An 8,209-nucleotide genomic window follows, 5' to 3' on the forward strand; every position below is an offset into this window, starting at 1 on the left:
TGAGTACCGTCTCTCCAGACCTTGTTTGAGTACCGTCTCTCCAGACCTTGTTTGAGTACCGTCTCTCCAGACCTTGTTTGAGTACCGTCTCTCCAGACCTTGTTTGAGTACCGTCTCTCCAGACCTTGTTTGAGTACTGTCTCTCCAGACCTTGTTTGAGTACTGTCTCTCCAGACCTTGTTTGAGTATTGTCTCTCCAGACCTTGTTTGAGTACCGTCTCTCCAGACCTTGTTTGAGTATCGTCTCTCCAGACCTCGTTCGAGTATTGTCTCTCCAGACCTTGTTTGAGTATTGTCTCTCCAGACCTTGTTTGAGTACCGTCTCTCCAGACCTTGTTTGAGTATCGTCTCTCCAGACCTTGTTTGAGTACTGTCTCTCCAGACTTTGTTTGAGTACTGTCTCTCCAGACTTTGTTTGAGTATTGTCTCTCCAGACTTTGTTTGAGTACCGTCTCTCCAGACCTTGTTTGAGTATCGTCTCTCCAGACCTTGTTTGAGTACTGTCTCTCCAGACCTTGTTTGAGTACTGTCTCTCCAGACTTTGCCTCTCAAAATGAGGTAGTTGAGTATAGTTTGTCTCCACAGTCCACAATGCTGCTTCGACGGTTTGTTTTTCTGATTTTGTGCCGCTGAGGGCTGAATAATGCAGGGATCCGTCTAGGGGATGTGCAGTCATTCATAGGTTCTTGTGTCCCAACTTGCATTGCTTAGTTGGTACCCATGGGAATTTTTGACTTCTTGGGGTGTAGACACAGATGCTCTTTCTCTCTGAGTTGAGCGATGCCTTATGTTTGGCTGACGTCCTTTGACGTTGGTGGAGTATCCCGGTTCATCCTTATTCGGGTATCGCTTTTTGATTTTCTGATTTTTGCTGCCTCTGTGTAGGCTGTTATCCGCTGGGGATTCTGTCGTTGATTTTGATTAGCCTCTTCTGTTAGGCGTATCGGCTTGACGTTCGATGTTTGGCTAAGAGCCGGATTCCGCTTGGGGAATACTTATTGATATTTTTGATTTTCTTCTCCTTTTTGCAGGGATGCCTCTTGAGTAGGCGATTGGGGATTTGGGGATCTTATCGTATCCCAGAGTATTATTTAGGAAGCCTCTACAGGCTTAGCCTCGCTCAGTGCTTTGAGTCGGAGAGCTATCTTCCACTGAGGAAGTGTTAAGTCCTTTGACTTGTATATACTGTTTGGATGATCGCACTTCCATTGGGGATTGCGTCGATTTTGCTTTGATAGCTCTCGCTGGGGATTTTTCCGTGAGCTTGAGCTGAGGTTCCCTCTGGGGAGTATTATTTCTGCGAGCCTCTCCAGGCTCAGTTATTCTGCATACTGTGGAGGATGTGGAGTATTATTTTGGTAAGCCTCTCCAGGCTTAGTTATTTGGTACAAATTGTTTGTTGGATTTTCTATATCCTTGCCTTTTTATTTTCGGCTTTTTGTGTATTTTGCCTTTTCTTCTGATTTGGCTTTTTCTGTATTTTGCCTTTTTTATGTTTTTGGCTTTTGCTATACAGAAATTAAAAGTGCTAAAGAAATTAAATTTATGAGAGAGTATTATTTCGGCAAGCCTCTCCAGGCTCAGTTATTTTGTATGAGTATTATTTCGGCAAGCCTCTCCAGGCTCAATTATTCTGAGAGAGTATTATTTCGGCGAGCCTCTCCAGGCTCAATTATTCTGTGGGAGTATTGTTTCGGCAAGCCTCTCCAGGCTCAATTATTCTGTACGAGTATTATTTCGGTAAGCCTCTCCAGGCTCAATTATTCTGTGGGAGTATTGTTTCGGCGAGCCTCTCCAGGCTCAGTTATTTTGAGAGTATTCTTTCGGCAAGCCTCTCCAGGCTCAGTTATTCTGTATGATGCTGTTGATTTTCTGAATCTTTGCATTTTGTTTGCTGCTGTCATACACAAGCAATTCTTCCTATTTTTCTATTTTATGCGGTTGCCTTCATGATAAGGTCTTTGAATGTGCAACTAATGTGTGTGTGATGCACAAATGCAATACAATTTTTTTATTTTTGTTCATTTATTTAGAAAAGTGAGTGGCTCTCCCTATCCTCTTCTTCTTGGAGGACTTTCTGTCATTGACGCGAGGGAGTATTTTTGTGAGCCTTTATGCAGGAGATTATGGATTTTACAGGAACCCCTCCAATTTTCTTTTATTGACCGATTAATAATGGAATTTCGTACAATTTTTATGAAAAACCAATTCAGAGGCATAATCACATGGTCAAGAAAGAAAAGAAACAAATGGATATTTTATTGATATTCACAAGTGTTTTTACAGAAAGATATACAGAAGGAAATTTCTGAAGAATGGCTGGCCAAGGTAGGCTATACATTTTTGGCTTAAACAATTATATCTGTAATTGTCGCTCTTCCCGTTCCCCTAATCGTTTCGGGTGAGATGCCTGAGCCAGGAGTGTAGATACTGCAAGACGCTTGCTTCTAGAAGATTATCACTTGAATCGCCTTTCGGTTTTCGATTCAAGTGATCGTTGCTTGCTTTGTTTTTATATCTTATTCTTTTGCCCCTAACTTTTGCTTAGGACGTATCCTAACGGGGTAAATTTGCCTTTGTTTTGCCTAGTACCCTTGTACTGGCAGGCTTTTTATTTTGCCCTAACTTTTGCCTAGGATGCCCTTTTTGGGTTTTCATCCTAGCGGGCCTATGCAAGCAACGTCTTCAAGCATAGTACTTCTTTACCACGTCAGCGTTGACTGGGTATCGAAGTTCTTCTCCATCCATGTCTATGAGGATTAATGCTCCTTTTGAGAAAGCTCGCTTTGCCACATACGGTCCTTCGTGATTTGGGGCACACTTTCCGATTTTGCCCTTTTTGAGTTGGTAGTAATTTCTTCATTACCAACTCTCCCTCATGGTAGACTCGAGGGTGGACTTTCTTGTCAAAAGCCTTTTTGATCTTCCTCTGATAGGCTTGACCATGGCATATGGCGTTTAGCCGTTTCTTTTTGATAGGGTTCAACTGGTCATATTGGCTTTGAACCCATTCTGCCTCGGAAAGTTTTGTTTCCATGATTACCCTTAGATAGAGTATCTCGACTTCGATGGGTAGAACTGCCTCCACCCCATAAATGAGTGAGAATGGAGTAGCTCCTGTAAATGGACGTACTGAAGTCCTATAGCCACGAGGAGCGAAGGGTAACATCTCGTGTCAGTCTTTAAATGAGACAACCATCTTTTGCACTATTTTTTGATGTTCTTATTGGTTGCCTCGACTGCCCCATTCGTCTTTGGCCGATATGGGGAAGAATTGTGGTGTTGGATCTTGAATTCTTGGCATAGTTCTTCCACCATTTTGTTGTTCAGATCAGTGATGATTTATTTCTCCATGCTTCCACTAGATTATTCTAAAATCTTTTGGGACAAGAGAGAAAAGAAGGGAAAGATATTTTTTATTCTGAAGTTTGTGTTTTAGAGGGGATTATTTTATTTTTGAAAAAATGGTTTTTGTAAGAATGGTTAGCCGAGGTAGGCTTATGTGTTTAGGCTTGTTCGATTAAACACTTTATGAAGTTAAGCACATCTTTGTTATTAATGATTGTGCTTTGACAACTTGGATAGCTTTTCTTGAGCCCCTTGTTGAATTCAATTGATGGTACCATCATGGATTTATTTTGTTTTTCTTTTGCCCTAACTTTTGCCTAAAACATCCATTTGTGGAGTTTTAGCGGGCTTTTGTTTTTGTTCATTATTTTGTAACCCTAACTTTTGCCTAGGTCACCCTTTTGTGGGATTCCTAGCGGGTCTTTTTATCTTTAGGATTTCTTTATCCATGATGGCACTTATTGAGGCCAAGAAAAGGTGCTCCAAGTTGACACACACACTTCCACATAAAAATGATGTGGGTTTATTATTATTAAGATGATTTTAACCTCATTCATGTTTATTCAAACAGGGTTAAAAAATGTGGTTTAGAATTTTATTATAAGCAAGAAAAGAAGCAATGAAGAATGATTTTATTATAATCATAGCGGAAGCATGTGTCCTTATTTCATCACTGATATGGGTCCCAATATTGACCTCTTTTATCTTTCGGCCATGCCCCAAATTCACGGTCTCCAATTTCTCTTGACAAGCTTCTTGATCTAGCAATCTTTGCAGATCCGGAGAAGTGGTTTCCTCATCACTGTCCAACTCAACCCTTTCACCTTCGGATCCCGGTCAGAGCGAACAATTACAGACATAATTATTTTATTGGTTCTGTTTAGGTTTAGAATTATTAATGTTAATGAGGAAAGAGAGAAAAGAATAAAAAGAGAATAATGTGTGAAATATGCCTCTTTATTGATATATGTATGTAAAACTGTACAAAACCCTTATTTACATGAAAAGGTTCTCATGATCTCGGGTACTGATCATGAGTCCCTTAAAAGAAAAGAAAAATATGAAGGGGCCCTATTGTGGCTTGCCATTCTCTACTCCTGCTTTGGTAGAGGATTCTTGCTCACGTCGGGCGCTGTCGAATCGAAGGTGACCCACCCAGCATCAATAAGGTTTTGGACCTTGTATTTGAGAGCTAGGCATCTCTCTGTTGAATGCCCTGGTGCCCCCGAATGGTATAAACATTTGTCTTGTGGTTTGTACCAATCGGGGTAAGGTGGGTCGATCTTCCTTGGTGGAACATGAGCTAGAAGTTTGGCTTCTACTAGCTTCGGAAGGAGATCGCTATAAGTGGTCGGAAGTTTATCAAACTTCTTCACAGGGATGAATTGCGATCTTCCTGACTTCGAAGTGGAAGAAGCCGAGGATATGGTTATAGCATTGACTCCTCCCTCATTCTTCTTCCTGAAGGTCTTCTTAGCCTCGAATGATTGGGAAGGCTTAACTAGCTTCCCACTTTTTAATCCTTGTTCCACCCTTTCCCCAATGGTGATGATGTCCGAGAAGAGTGTCGTTGTGTTCCCTATCATTTTATCGTAATAGGGACCAGTCAACGAGTTGATGAATATGGACACCGTCTCCTTATCTGACAGCGGGGGCTCTATCTGTGCCGCCAACTCCCTCCAACGTTGGGCGTACGCCTTGAAAGATTCATCATTATTCTTGCTCAAGGCTTGAAGATCTGACCTATCGGGTGTTAGGTCGATGTTGTATTTGTAGCGCTTGAGAAAGGCGTCAGCCAACTGCCTCCATGTGTGTACTAGATTTCCATCTAGCTGCATATACCAGTTGAGTGCAGTTTCAGCTAAGCTCTCTTGAAAGCAGTGGATCAAGAGCTTTTCATTTGTGGCATATGCAGCCATCTTTCGGCAGTACATGGTGAGATGACTCTTGGGGCAAGTCGATCCCACGTATCTCGGGAAATCTGGCACTTTAAATTTGGGAGGGAATTGAATATCCCTCACTAAACACATGTCGGCGGCATCTTTAATATCGAAGTCATGCCCCTCCATAGCCCTCAACCGATCCTCTAGGGCGTGGAATTGTTCTTTTGAAACCTCGGGCTCTTTAATCATGATTCCAGCCCCAAGAGGTATGGCATTTGGAGGATCTTTTTCATGCTCTTCCTCCTCTCCCTCATGATGGGACCCATGATCACTATGATGAGATTCATGGATGTTGTGATGACGCATGAGTTCCATCATTTGCGCCATTTGCTCTTTAAGCTGTGAAAGCTCGGTCGTGAGCTTCTTGTTTTGTTCCTCTAGCGCTTCCATTTTCTTGATTTTCTGCGCGCGCGTGAGGACAGAGAGATGACCAGCCACTTTCTAAAATGAATTTTTTAACCTAATTAGTTTATTCATGAATACGCTCTTGACATGAGCTTGATAACCTTTCATCTTTGAGGCGCTGCCTTTTTAAGATGAAAGTTTATCACCCTCCCTAGACTATTATCTCTCCACAACGGAGAATCTCAATAGTCACGGGTCTCTTTCACTCACATCGAGAGGGTATTAGTGAACCTATAAATGATGATGAGGATGCATGAGGTTTTATTGATAATGATGCCTATGCTCCTTACTTTTATTATATTTTCACACATTGGTCTTTCCTCTCATGTCATGGTTTTTTATGCATGGGGATTATTTTTAGACCTTATCACGAGGTTATTTATTAATGCACAAACAATTGCACATAAACATTTACACAAACAATTCACTCATCCACGAACAGTCACGAGCGAATCACGAGGTAGGGGTCTCCTGCAGAAAAGTGCATATTCAAGGAGGATCTAACTGTTCTCACTTGGTCAAAGGCCCCCAAGGTGCCCCCATTATAGGGACCCAATTCCTCTCGTCGTAGGTCGATGGAAAGTTCCAACGCACCGTCGGACTCAAGTTCATGGTTATCACCTTGAGTGATGTTTTCCGACAACGGTCTCATAGGCTCCTATAAACCCATCAACCGGCCGTACTAACATCCACTCCCTATGGATTACCACTCATGCCCCCGGGTGTAGAGGGAACTGTTGTGTGCAAGGGTTTGTGTGCAATTTTATTTCAAACAATTGCGGAAAATTAAACATACAACAGTTATTAAAGCCAAATAGATAAACATGTTATCATACAAGTGAGGGGTAATAAAGTAATTTTAACTATTATTTGTTAAAAATAATCTGTCACTAAATGGGACTGACTCTCGAGGCTTCCCCAGTGGAGTCGCCATCTGTCGCCACCGGCCCGAAGCGGGCTTTCGGCATTCGCGAAGGATGGTTGGACTCGTTATTTGTTTTAAAAAAATGTGGATTGCTAGTATGACTTGTTCTCAAACTGAGACCTCGTCAAACGAGCAATTTTATTAAAAGGCTCACTAATCCATATTAATCCCAAGCGGGACCCTCCATGGATTAGTGGTTTTCATAAAAGGAGGGTTCGTGGAGTCGCCACCAATGTTTTACTCAAAACATTGGAAAAAGGGATAAGGCAATTGATTTTATAAATCAACTTTGGCCATTACAACCAGAGTCGGGTAAGGGAGTCGGTTACGCGTGGGGAAGGTGTTAGCACCCCACAGCGCCCCTTTCGGGTTCCCTATGACAGATTATTTCTAAAATAATAGCGTAAAATTACTAAATTACCCCTATTTATTATAAGCGATTATAAATTAACTATCTACATGGTGATAGTTTAAATATGCACACAGAAAGCAGTAAAAGGAAGGATTTAAGAAGAAACCTCTTGAAGCGTGCTTTTATATATTGAGTAAGACTGGGAAGCTTTTTGGCGTTCCCTCGCTCTACAAGCTCGCTCGCTCCTTCCTAAAAACTTTTGACTATGGAAATCCGGAGGATTTCCCTTCGACTAGGTTCGAATCTCCAAGCTAAGTGCTCGGAATTCCGGAACTTCGTCGGATCGACTCCCAGAGAGATTTCTAGGGCAGAACACTGCTCAAAAACCCCAGAATACTCAAGGAGGGAGTCAAAACTCAGTGAAAAAGTGTGGAATGACGTCCAATTGACGTCATATTTATAGGGAATAGGCGCAATACGGCCTACAGGGGCAATACGGCCGTATTGAAATTTTTGAACTTCAATACGGTCGTATTGAAATTCAGAAATTTCAATACGCCCGTATTGAGTTCGCTGCGGTTGTATTGAAGTGTCAATACGGTCGTATTGACTTCAGTACGACCGTATTGAAGTGTCAATACGGTCGTATTGACTTCAGTACGGCCGTATTGAAGTTTCAGAAACTTCAATACGCCGTATTGAGTTTCGCTGCGGCCGTATTGAAGCTTCAATACGGCCGTATTAAGTTCAGTACGGCCGTATTGGGCTTTTTCCCTCCACTTCCTTATTTTGAGCTATTCTAAGACCTCTAGACCTACAGAGAACCCTCCTAGGGCCTTCGAGGAGTCCTTCTGGCTGATTATCCTTCAGTCTTCGAGAGTCTTCAAGCTTTATTTCCGACCCGGACAATTTTAGGGGTCTACATGTGTAAAAGTGTCCAATGACGTCAAAATGACGCCATATTTATAGGGAACAGGCGCAATACGGGCTATGGAATCAATACGGCCGTATTGAAATTTTTGAACTTCAATACGGTCGTATTGAGTTCAATACAGCCGTATTGAAATTCAGAAATTTCAATACGCCCGTATTGAGTTCACTGCGGCTGTATTGAAGCTTCAATACGGCCGTATTGATTTCAGTACGGCCGTATTGAAGTTTCAGAAACTTCAATACGCCGTATTGAGTTCACTGCGGCCGTATTGAAGCTTCAATACGGCCGTATTAAGTTTAGTA

Source organism: Cajanus cajan, chromosome 10 (assembly GCF_000230855.2).
Source record: "Cajanus cajan strain Asha chromosome 10, NIPB_CcT2T_4, whole genome shotgun sequence".
Lineage (NCBI taxonomy): Eukaryota > Viridiplantae > Streptophyta > Magnoliopsida > Fabales > Fabaceae > Cajanus > Cajanus cajan.